The 13749-nt window shown below is 35.5% G+C and overlaps 1 long non-coding RNA gene across 1 annotated transcript; it reads right to left on the bottom strand.

The window, feature by feature from the left end:
* Positions 1-9177: 9177 nt before the first annotated feature.
* Positions 9178-13008, bottom strand: LOC125228250. The gene is made up of 5 exons (XR_007177268.1): positions 11750-13008; positions 11562-11642; positions 11084-11346; positions 10177-10377; positions 9178-9477 (listed from the first exon to the last, which is right to left on the bottom strand). It is a non-coding gene; the product is annotated as an uncharacterized LOC125228250 (long non-coding RNA).
* Positions 13009-13749: the final 741 nt, after the last annotated feature.

Genomic DNA, 13749 nt, shown 5'->3' with positions numbered 1-13749 from the left:
TTTAAGTGTCTTTAAGTCTTTACATACTTCAGATATAAACTTTACCCGGAATCCACGGTTTAAATTTCGTAACTATTAATTCATTTTCGATTTTGTGGTAACGTATCTAATTTGAAAGGTACAATTTGTGCCAATTATCAAAAACAGTTAAAAATTTGGATATTCATTTTCAATAAATATGAAAACATTTGCACAGTTACAGACTCGAATGAATTGTATATGAGAAATAGACGATAATATCTGTCTGAAAACCCAATCAATGAGCTTAAAACAGTAATGTCAGAGTAAGATAAAATCGTTTCATGTATTCGTCTACCATAATCAACCGACAAAATACTATTTTTATATGAATCTAGCGTGACTAGAATGAAGACTTCTAACTCAACTCAACAGGCCCCGTAGCCGAATGGCATTTCTGCGACACGAAACGAAATCGAAACGCCGCAGAAAGGTAGTCTGGCTCTGTTACTCCAATACGCAAGAGCGATAGAGATAGATAGCTACGAAAGACATATTATCGTGAGAGTTTCGTGAGCGTTTGTGCATTCGGCTTCGCACACAGTGCTCAATTCAAATATTACGAGGTCTTACATAAGCGAGCATCGACGTTGTAGGTTGAGAACTGGTGTCGGCGACCCTTGGCGGGCGAAGCCCTTTTTGCATACTATGTTACTTATGTAACGGCTGCAACTGTTTTGACAAGTCGTATTTAGCATATCTTGAATATTTTGTCGTTGATTGTTATAGGGGTTGATTGAACCTTAGGACATTGAAAAGTTCGTTTTGATGTTGTTTTGATTTCTTGAGAGAGTGCCGTGAGATGGGCATAATTTATAATTATAACTGTACATACGGGTTTACACTAGAACCAGTCAGAATCAAAACCAACAGAAGACTTGACTACACGTCCATACTCCACAGTATACCTAATAATCAGACTGACAGATAATTTGAACGCTAGAGATAGATAGAGAGATAGAGATTTTAATTGCATACCAGGTATTTTACACATAGCCAGAATAGCAATGTAGAAAGAAGTTGCAGAATATTCTCAAAATTTCCTTAAGGTAAAGCGGGGCAAATCTCGACTGGGGAGCAAATGTAACTGGTTCCTTTTTTCCATGTTTTACAATGTTTGCATTATTAAATAGAGTGTCCACCGGTTATATATGGTAGGCGTGTTTAGTGGATACGTGTAGAACTCAACATCATAGTGTAATAGAAAAGTCTAAAAATTGATTGTTAGAGTGTTCTATAATATTTATTTATTTATTTATTTATTAGGAATATTCTGTTATTATGTGCTCATATGTAGTTGGAATTTTTAAATCGGACTTCTTTAATTTGGGAATTTTATGTAATTAGCGGCAGTCAATGTTTTCGAGTTGCTAACATTTCCGTTTATCGATAATTCTACCGGTGAATTGTTTTTATATCGTAAAGTGTTCCAGGGTTGCAGATACTTTATTTATTTAAACTTTAAAAAAAATGTACAAAAGGGCGAACTTAATGCCTGAAGGCATTCTATACCAGCCTAACTTTAAAACCATTTTCAACCTCAACTATCGATCTTCTTCTTTTTCTTTGTATTTGCCTTATCCCATTATTTGGGGTCGGCTCTCCTCGTTCTCATGCGCCAGGACTTTCTGTCCTGGGTTGTCGTTGTTGGCAGTTGGGCTCGCTCCAAATCCTTGGACATTGTGGACCACCATGTAGCAGGCGGTCGTCCAGCGCCTCTCTTACGGCTCAGCCACGACATTGGTCTAAGCGCGACAGCGGTGAGCGGCGGCCATTCATTGGAGCGAGACACAGCGATGGGACTTATCATTCGCACGTAGGGCTGCCGCTCACCGCTGTCGCGCTTAGACCAATGTCGTGGCCGGGCCGTTAGCATTGGGCAGGTCTAATGCTTTTTTCACCACATGGTCATCATCACGTATGTTAATGTGATGTGTGTTCAACCGCAACTATCGATGCTGACTGTAATTTCATCCCAATAAACAATAAGCACGGTAGACGGAGCATAAATAGTAAAAGATGTTGCCTTTTGACAATCGGGACAGGAGTCGAATATTCGATTTATTCGCCTCAATAAGCACCTTATGTAAGGGCTCATTTTCCAATGACAGATCTGTCAACATAATAATAAGACAAGAGAGTTATTCTTATCAGTCCACAACAAACAGCAACTGCATATACCTATATCTATACATATACTCGTATAATGCGGGCTAAAGATTTCACCAACCCCTTTCTTGTCGGGAGTGTCGAAGAAGTCGACTCAAATATGGGTTCAAATGTGATAAAGGCGCTGGGCTAGTAACCTGCAATATCAGAATGGTTCTTTCCTTTATGCATCTTATTTGCTAAAAATGGCACTGAAACTTGAGCAGTTTCATGTGCTCTAAAATGATATACCTCCAAAAGGGGTAAGCTTTTGGGAATTTTGCATGTGTAGATATACATATCGTCACTACTTTGAAAAAATCTCGTATCTCACGCTGCTCCTCAAAGTTAAAACGCAGTAAGTCTATATGCATTCCATACATACTTACTACAATTTTCTTTTCATTGACAGACGAAGATACAAGTTTTTTTAAAAGTAGTGATGACGATATGTACTCGTAAGTATGTATAATACATGGATGACGTTCTTATACACTTTTGGCTTCACATAGTGGCACTCATGACTATAAATATCACTTATTTAGCACCATTCCTTCAACATCACTATCACTACATAGTATAAAACAAAGTCACTTTTTTTGTCCCTATGTCCCTATGTCCCTTTGTATGCTTAAATCTTTGAAACTACGCAACGGATTTTAATGCGGTTTTTTTTAATAGATAGAGTGATTCAAGAGGAAGGTTTATATGTATAACAACATCCATAAAATAGTGGAGAAGTACTGTTATTTTTGAGGTTTCTAATGTGATGTCGTAAATAATTACATGCGGGTAGATTATATTTATTTGTCTACCCCGAACATTTATATAAATTAATATCGGGTAGTTTTGTGTTGTTTACATCTCCGGTGACATTTTGCTAGGACGTCAGTCTTCCGCGACCACGGCCAGTGCAACCTGGCCGAAACGTTGGGAAAAAAGGTAAAAATAATGTTAATTAATCGCTTTCGACCTGTATGTGACTTTAAATATGTGTACAAAGCGCGAGAACTTAGTGTTATCTTGATAAGGGATAGGGATAGCGATAGGGATAGCGATAGCCATAGCGATATGGGTATCGTTAGAGGGATACGGATAATCGGTCGGCGGTCTCTTACAATCAAAGTGCTCTAAGACGATCGTTGTTTGCTTGCTTGAAGATTACGTTTGCGATAAGTATAAGCAAAATGTAAAAAAATTATAAGGGATAATAGAAAAAAGTACTTTTTACCCACCGATCATATAGTGTCGAAATACGGGCTATGTGGGATGTTTATAAAGGTTTCCCCAGCGTATATAGAATTACCTACGCTGTGGTCGATGTGTAATATTTCTACAATCATTGCAAGCAAAAGTATTATGTGCAATCGAAATAATCGCAGATAAATATACCAGAGAAACCTAAGGATCCAAATGAAAATCTTAATGAATACTTTTATTACGCGGGCGAAGCCGCGGGTAAAAGCTAGTTTTTAATAAAAGTCAATATTGCCTACAGTCTTTCCTCCTAGCACGTTTATCAATACAGTAACCAACCAACCAATTCCGTTCCAATCTGTCTAAATAAGTCCAAACGAAACCGTTGTCTAAATCACCGGCACCACGAATTGAACCGGAGCAGAGATTGTCTAAACGGTTCAGCGCCCCGTCGAGCATGAAATGCAACTGCATTCAGTGCTACTACCACGAGTTATTGACGTTTTCTAATACGTTACTCGACACCGTAAACGTCTGAAAAATAATGTACATTCAACCAATTGGAATCCTAGGCCACTCTCCAACCATGTCAAAATGACAAGCAGTAAGAGATTTCTTACAATCTGATTTATAACGTCACTATGACATAGTTCTAGAGGTACAGTGGCCTAGGCCACTCTACACCCATGTCAAAATAACAAGCATTAAGAGATTTCTTAATACAATTTGATTTATAACGTCATGATGACATAGTTCTATTCTACAGTGGCCTAGAGTTCCAATTAGTTGACTGTACAATAAGCCGCGATTTTGCATAAAGAAATGAATTCATTGATAAATTCGCCATTCACTTTTACAGCTCACTGTACATTTCTTTCTACCAAAAAGAGTAGAAATTCTGACAATATTGTAGTGTCATCCCTTTCAAATCAATGTGTGTGAGAAAACGGGACGATACTACGATGTTGCTACTTTTTAATTTCTACTCTTTTTGGTCGGACGACTCAGACGTTCGCTTTTTTTTTCAAACCTGAAATAATTGCATGTTCAGGTCAGGCCTAGAAATCTTTAGTTGCTGCTGATCAGGGATGGTACAAGTAGCAAAACTCGGTAATAAAACAGCGCGATTTAGGGCCAGTTGCATCAACCACATTTGAAAGACACATCATCGTCACGCAGCAGACTACTATGGAACTTCACATACAATAAAATTTAGCGAACGCTTTAACAATGACAGACAATTTGATGCAACCGGCCCTTAATTGCTTTTGGGCTTTCTTAAACCGTGGCTTGCGTGGTTGACGGGCACACGACGGCGATGCGATAAGACGCGATGAAATCAAACCTTGGATCTCTATGGAAGTGTCGACGGCGATGCGATAAGACGCGGCGCGACGAAATCAAACCTTGAAAACTTGATCTCAATGGAAGTGTCTTAGGTGAAAGATTCAGTTCATTTCGGTCATTGATGGGATTTTATTCCTAACAGTTCATAGTTCGTGAACGGACACAAGCCTACTTAGGTGGGCTACGTCGATGATAGGCGATCTGATGTGATGCGACCGCCGTCCAGCCGTCCACGCAATTGTAACGGACCACACAGTCCTCGGTTCAAATCATAAGATATAACTATAATAATTATGCTTAGAAACAAATGCATACAGAGATAAAAACTTAAAAATTGCAAATAAATAAAACGAAAACAACTTACATACGAAATGGAATTCCAACAAATTAAAAATAGAAATTCTCGGAATTAAAATCGGCACAATAGGCGTTTTAGGCACAATAGGCAAAACCGGCACAATAGGCGTTTTAGGCACAACTGGCGAAATCAGACATTATTTGCCATAAAACAACACAGCGCATGCGTTAAAATCGGGACAATAAAACTCAGAGCGCAGCGTCAGAGAGGGCATTCGGCGAGGGAACGTTGAGGTGTTCACATCTGAGGGTTAGATAGGCATTCGACTAGGAATCGTTGAAGGAACACATCAGGAGTTTAAGTAGGAAGCGGATTTGAGATACAAGATTGAGAGGTTGGAGACTGGCGAGAAGGTATCTTGGTAAAGTAGACTTGAAAACTACAAGTAAGTGTCCAAATTGTTTATTTTGAATGTGTTTATATTTGTAATTTTAGATTAGTGCTATTTTCTGAAGGTGATAATTTTAAATAGTGGTACTTATTCATTTCATATGAACAAGATATTCATGAATGTTATATTTATGTGGTAATTATTTAAAGTCGTTCAAATTTCAATTTATTTATTACATACAATTAACACTAACAGTTAATTTGGAATATTATTAATTAAAATTCGGATCTGAGTATCTCTAATATGACTACTATATGTAACAAAATAGATACATAAAATATTACACATATTTACTTTATGTACATACACATTCTATTAGCTAGAATCTCTTTGGGTGATTAGAAGGATTTTCATACTATTGTCTCATCCTTAAGTAAGATAATTTTGCTATATCAATGAAGTAGGATTAATAACTTTATTTATTGTTCATAACATGTAAACTTTATTAGAGTTAAAAGGATAACTTGTGGGAATTAATACTAATACTAAATACTAGGGAGGCATAGGACATCTATGGATGTTAGGATCCTGTCGCTATCAAGGAGAATCATTGATATAAAAATAAGATTGTTCACAAAAGTTGAATCATTGACACTGGCCTCGAGATTGGCAGACTTTGGAATCATCATTCCATTTTCATAATATGGTTAACGATAACGTTGTCTGGGAGACCAAACAATTCTAGCATTGACTAGTGAAACACGATGTCAAGCAATGGACCACTATACTCGGAACGTGGGAAATTGCACGCATATAGAATTTATATTTTGTGATCTTGGACAACCTTCGATGGCTATGGCCGAACCAAAATATATATATGGGATGGCGTGTGAGTCTGGGGTTTTGTCGTTCGAAAGACTAGATCAATGAAGTATTTGTCTTAGTATCAAAAGAAGGTCAATGAATAGGCCCAATAAAGGGTATCAAAATAGATATTCTGTTTCCTTGATAGACCAGGGGTAGGCAGAGCAGTTTCTATCCTGACGTTAGAGGACTTGGTTGCAGAAACATCCCAAAACATATAAAATTATACCGGGATTAAAGGATCCTTGATTAAATATTTGATATCTACTATTATGGTAGTACATTTTTAAGTAGAGCAAAGACACTTTACATCAGTTTACTTTTGTTCTAAGGATCCCATTTGTTCAATGTTTGATAAAGCATAAATTGAACCAGCAACCTAGTTTGTACATATGCTCGAGCGAGGTCCTTATAATAGGCTATATTATATTATACACCTATTATTCCTACGTATAAGGGACTCGTGGGTCGGAAACAATTAACCCCATTTTAAATAATGTCTTGTATTTATTTTTAATATATTTCCTGTATTTATATTCCTTACACAATTTTACCATTCTCACACACTTTTATCTCAACGCACTAAATTCTTTCACAAATGACGTTCTCTCAGCTTATTATACCTCAAGTGAATATATTACTGCCTTAGTTTTATCAACTTAAATTTACCCCTAATAGCAAGTTCCTAAAGGTAAAAAGAATCTGGATTGCTACGCACAACTACGGGGTCCTACCACTTACTAGACGATCACAGTATTTGTTTTAATGGCCAATTTTTAATAGTGTATTGTTTTAATTAGGGCTAACAATTTGGACTTAAGTTAGGTAATTTAGGGTGTAATTAATTAAGGGGTAGCGGGGTGTTATAAAGTGTTAGTCCGTGACGCAGGATGTAATAGACCCTAAATATGTCCAATTGTTAGCATATTCAAGTGACATGTTGTCACAAAGTGTTGCTGTGAATGAGATATCCTTTTTGGGAACTTGCTATCCTTCATGCTGAAACTTTATTTTAATTTTGTATCATTCGTCTATTCTTATTAACCACTGCGTAATAGTCTAAGGGGCAATCAAGCTATTGATAGTTTTCTAAGATACGTTTCATTTTGAAGTATGTTTTGTAAGTTTAAGGTCACTAACCTGGATTTTTAAACAAAGTTATAATCCGATATTGAAACAGAAACATTGCACTTTGCACAACACATTTCACTCACTTACATAGCTGTGTAATTTTAAAACCATTGTAGGCTTATCACTTATCTAATTAGATTTTTATTTCACTTTAATTCACTATTCAAAGAACTAATGACAGTTTGCGCTTCTAGCATAAACTAAACTTATAAACGTTACCCGTTACGAACTTAGGACGCGGCTTTATACGATAATTGGAATCGCGTGTGCACATGGTATTGTATGTAAACAATAACATAATTATCGATCAACAACGTGCGTACAGACTGATAAGAGATAACACGTGCAGAAAACTGTCATCGACTAGAGACACCGGGGCAACACCGGGGATAGAAGAAAGTATTTGAGGCTATTGTAAAAATGTCAAACCAGCTGTCAGTGAAACAATTCAATCGGAATGGCAATTTTAGAAAAGTTATTCGTTTTCTAGCTAATATTTATTCTGTTGCGATAATGAAGAGATTATAGCAAAAATAAAACCTCAATGGTATCGGTTATATTTATCTACTGGGAAAGTTTTGTACTAAAACAAATTAGTCGTTACTGAAAGCAATTACGCACAGATCGACTGTCTTGTGGTAATTTTGTGTCGAGGGTTCTTTAAAACGATATCATGGAAGATTATAAATACTTAGATACATCAAAATAATTTAATATTAAAACGTTGTACATGTTTTATGTTAAGGGAAACTTTTACTGTTTAGTGAATCAAGATTTTCCGTTCTGTTGGTTATAATATATCTGCCAGTCTCACTAAATTAAGTAGAAATGAGCAAGGAAATACTGCTAGTATTTTAGGTACTTTGCTCTGTGGGCCTCTGTAGGAATTGATTTCTAACTAGATTTGGCATGTAGTATGTATGTATGTCATGTACAAGTTGCTAGTATTGGCATGTTCTTTTAAGAAACAGAATAAGCTAAATTAATGACAGTATGCGATACACAGACTTGATTAAGTACATTTTGTCAAAATCTATTCTTCATGTGTCAGTGTCGCATATCATGGTAAGAAATGTCACTTTGACAGCAAGAACACCATCATGTTCACTCTTACCTCACTATCTTCTCGCCCCTTTTCCGTGTTATCAATGATTAGTGATAAGTTGTTATCAGCTACAGAAAAACTAGGAAATAAAATGATGATTGATCTAGAGAAGCGTTAAGCTGTGAAATATCTATTGTAGCTGTGATTATACTGACAAATAGAGGTTGTTTAATCTTAAGTTGTTAATAGGGAAACTCATTGATCTGATTTTGATTTATCTTTAAATGAGATTAACAATAAAATAAATAATAGTATTCATAATCATAGGGAAACTAGTAGCAATGAGCTATTTCATCACTAACAACTAAGGATTAGTTGTCTTCCACTGAAGTGTGAACAAATTATAATTACTTGAAAGAGACAAACAATCAAGTAGCTTATTGACGAGAACGTCTAGAATTTAGAACATACAATCTAGAATTTAAGCATAGTACTTAAGTGTACTCAAGTTAAGGAGTTAGGCACACCATTCATTAATCTCAGGCAAGCTTATAGCTAGGAATATTTTATTGACAGTCAGTCTGAGTCATTATTTAAGATAGTATTCAAAGCTGTGTTAACATGAAATGATTCCCATCAGTGAACAGATTGCAGTAGCTATTGCATTTAATAATTAGGGATATGGTGAATCACACACTAGCAAAATTATGAAGGAAGGTGGTAAATGAAACACCCACAAAATGCTTTATTAGTAATATTGGAAAGGTGCACAAAAAAAAAACCCAGAGCATATATGTTCATTTCGTTTCCATTAGACGGAAAAGCGCCACTCCATGCAGGAAAAATAGAATAGAGAAGTAACTTTTAGTTAGGATTATTCAGGCAACCATGGGAAAAGATATTATGTTCCTCTTCTCGATGACTTTTGAAAAGTATCTTGATGTGAGACACGTTGAGTGATGATCATATTTGGTGTAGTCAGTGTAGGCGTTAGAAGTGATTGTACATGGAGAAGAATTTTCACTCTTTCATTGAAACCTGGAACAAAAATGAAGGGTAAATACATTTCAGTTAAAACATTTAGAATGCAATTCCACTATTGGATGTGCATTCCTTTTTTATACATACAGGTCAACAAGTCATATAATGAATTGCATTGTTTGTCAAGACATCTTCATGAAGTTGGCTTTCAATGATATTGTAATATTGTATTGTCATCCCACTTATTGGTTTTATAAAATTTCAGCTCTTTAGGTAGCATGTAGCTAGTAAATATATCAACTATGGAGTAGTCTACAATATAACCTGAGGTTACAATAGGAAAGCATAATTGCCAAGAGCAAGCTTTTAAAATATTTATCAATAGATTGTGATTAGAGTAAATCTAGTATACTATAAAATAGAGCAAGTGAGTTGATCATAGGTTTCCTATATTTATGACTTTGTCAGATTATCCGTCAGTCTGTGTTTTGATTCTTTAAACCAGTTATCAGTGGATGGAGCAGGTTAGCATAGATTAAGTACTTATGAATGTAGATAAATAAGCTAGACTTAAGATTTTAGACTTAGTAGTAGTGTTTGTGCCAAATATAGTGCACAGTATAATAGTTTGAATGAACAAATGGAGTCAGTCTGTAATAGACTTGCTATTATTAGAATCAGGAATAAGGACAAACAATATTATTTACCCTAGAGTAAACCAAAGAATAATAAATAAATAAATAAAAAACATTTTACCATTGTGGATGTAGATCAGACATACAGGAACTGAGTCAGGTCAGCCTGGGAGTCATTCTGTTGCAAGTGAATGTGTTTCGAGCACACACACATACACGTTGCTCAGTCAAAGGGGCATGCCAATGGAGTTCCAATTTGTACACAGCCGGGGAAGGGGCAGGACGTTAATCCTAGTATAATGGCAGCGGTGTTCAGCATACTCTGGAAAATTTAAAAATATATTTAGTAATTAAGTAGGAAATAAGTCCTAGTTATAAGCATAAGTTATAAGAATAAGATTGGTAGAGATTTTATAACTAAATAGGTATTTGATCATTTTATTAATTAGGGTCTATTTTAATTACGGGATAAAAAATTTATCATACTAAACTATTATCGAAATAAAGTTTAGCCAAATAGAATTATAAGAAATAATTGACTTAACAACAACATAAAAGTTAAATAAATAAATAAAAATTGAAGGGGCATTTTTGTACAGGCCTACTTGATTACAAACTAAGCATGATTCTTATTATTGACATTCGGTAATGCTTACATTCTTCATTTATACAATTTTTGCTTAAAACTAACATTGCTTGGTCATACTTTAAAATTCATTCAACCTCCTTGCATTATTCCAGTGTTTGCCACGGCTCATGGAAGCATGGAGTCTGCTTGACAGCTAATTCCAGGATTTGGCGTAGGCACTAATTTTCACTAGGTCTTATTGAAATTAGTCTGGTTTCCTCACGATGATTTCCTTCACTCAAAAGCAACTGGCAAATATCAGATGACAGTTCTCAAGTATTTATCGGTATGATTTGCGGTTCGAACCCGTATCTTATAATTCAAAGCATACAAATAATTATCACTAGGTGAGATTAGTTAACAGATTACAGGATCATTAGACATTAAAAGTGTAACTTACATATTACATAGCAGTACAGGTGATGCAAGCCGTGATCGTCGGTGCCTTGTCTACTCATGGAAGCGGTCCGTCGAAAAGGAGCTGCGAGTGGCAGGTTTGAGTTGGTGGAGCGAGGTCACAAGGGTTGCTGAAGATAGGAAGGCGTGGCGTGAGCTTGTGAAGGCCTATGCATCTCTGGGGTGCCTTAGGACACCCACACATAACTGGTAAAGTAGTATAGTGGCACTGGGGCTTAACTCCAAGGGGCATCTAGCACCCAATACCTGAAACATGTAAATAGGCGGACATAAGAAATAGGAAGTTGTAGGCTTACTAAAAATTCCCCATCTCTAAGACCATAATTAGGATGTTATTGTAGTGCGCTATAGGAATTAGACAATCTCTCTCTTGGAAAACATTTTATCATTTTAGCAAGTCAAGGTTTAAACTAAACTATGAACTGCTTTGTGATGGACAAGTTAAATACGTTATTACTTACGGCAAAAACTTGGCTCAATTCCATTGAGGTATCATCAAATCATCACGAAAGAAAACCACGTAGTTCCACTGGCGTCACATGCTAAAAGCAAACAATCATTTATTTATTACATTCGTTATACACATTTTGTGTTGTATTTATCACATTACTAACAACATATATCGTTACTTAGTTAATGTATTACTCACTTTTTTATGATTTATAACAAATACAAGCCAGCAGGTCGATAAATTACGTAATTTTCAGTTCCAAATAATGCGTGTACGTCTGAACGGCATCCATTTTTCTTTTATTTCTGTCTGACTGACAGTAATGACGTGGCAATGACGTCAGCATAGCAAATGTTGCCATAGAAAAATCAAAAGGGCTCTATAGATCATAAGACATTTGACGGACCGGATGCGACTAAAATTTATCCAGTATGAATGGGGCTCTGCAGACTATGTGGAACGAATTGTAGAATAATAAAATAGAGACAGTGATTTGACGTTTACATTCAATCTTAATGCTTTTTTTTATATAAATATGAAATAAATAAATAAATATTGGGGACATCTTACACAGTTCAACTTAGCCCCAAACCTATCAAATTTTGTGCTATGGGTGCTAAGCGACGATATGCCTATTTGAATGGATAAAAACATGCTTGTATACAAGGGAAACATCCATGATAATAAATATATTCTGTGGAGTTTCATTGAGGAGAAAAATATTATTATAGTAAAACTTTGTTTAGACTGCTAGTATACTATGACAAATTAAAAGGTCAGTTGAAGAACACCAAATTTCAAACTTTCTATGTTTTGCTAAATAACGGATCGTAGAACCATATTAGTTATAAAATGAGATAAATAGGTAATGCGTAGTAGTACAGGATTTACTAGCTTTTGCCCGCGGTTTCGCTCGCATACTGTTCGAAACGTAATTCTTGTTCAATCGTTTACAAAACAAAGTAAGATTTCAGTTGGATCTGTAGATTTCGATGTACGGTACGGTAGCCATACTACCATCGTTGTGTAACAATGAAGCAATCGTTGCAATCATTTATTTAGAAAAATAGTACATACAATATTATGTGTAACCAAGAATCATATTTCGTCATGTTTGGAAACTTTCACTCATGAGACTTTCCATCTTTTTATGTACTACGTCAGTGGCAAACAAGCATAAGGCCCGTCTGATGTAAAGTGGTTACTGTAACCTATGGACGCCTGCAACTCAAACAGTGTCACATGCGCGTTCGATAGGTTTATTAAGCTAATGATAGTTCAGTATGTAGGTATGTGTGTATGTTTGTAACGATAATACTAGAAGATAGTTATGTCATAGAGTTAGAAGATGTTATCAGAGCAGCTAGGCGTAACAAGTTAGGTACTTGTATTATTTTTCCTACTTACAAAAGGAGAATTCTTAGCAATATTTCGTATCATCTTCCATAAAAAAGGTTGCAAAGATGTAATTAATACTTAACGGTAATTGGTATCACATACAATATTTTACGTTTTATACAGTTTTGCGTGCCGTTTGTATAGGGTTAATGCGAAAGTTAAATGTAAGACGTGATTGCATAAGGTGATTCATAAAGAAAAAAATAACATAGTCCCTGTACTTACGATATAAGTACCTATGTTTATTATTTTTAATTTCTGATCAATTTGAAAAATTGAAATAGCAACAAGAAAAAGGGAGAGCTTTTTAATTATGATATCATACATTATTTTTACTGTCATTATCTAAGTGGACTTGCAGGTATGTCAGAAACAGTGAAATTGAGCGTATGAGGAAGGATGAAATCTGAACGAGTAGTATAGATGAAATTCGCATAATAGAAAGAAGAGAGGTTTAGCTAGATGAATGGATGAAGAGTCGTTTGAAGATATGAAGGGTTTCCTCATGTTTGCAAGTTTGAGAATAGTGACGGCAGTTATTGGAATTTTGAAATGGGGAAAGGGTTACACAAACTTGTTACCACGAGAGTTAGGTGTTAGGATAAATAATTTATACCTTTTACAGGTACATTCTTTTGGTAACAACATACTCTACATGCCGCTAACAAACGAACTAAACACACACCCTGTGTCTTTATGGGATAAATCAGATAATTTTGTCTGGCATATATAAAAAAAAAATGTGACTTAACATGGAATCATATTTATAAAATTGTTGATTTGATTAAAACATTGATTGT

This window comes from Leguminivora glycinivorella, chromosome 7 (genome assembly GCF_023078275.1).
Source record: "Leguminivora glycinivorella isolate SPB_JAAS2020 chromosome 7, LegGlyc_1.1, whole genome shotgun sequence".
Lineage (NCBI taxonomy): Eukaryota > Metazoa > Arthropoda > Insecta > Lepidoptera > Tortricidae > Leguminivora > Leguminivora glycinivorella.
This window is presented reverse-complemented; position numbering and strand designations above follow the sequence as displayed.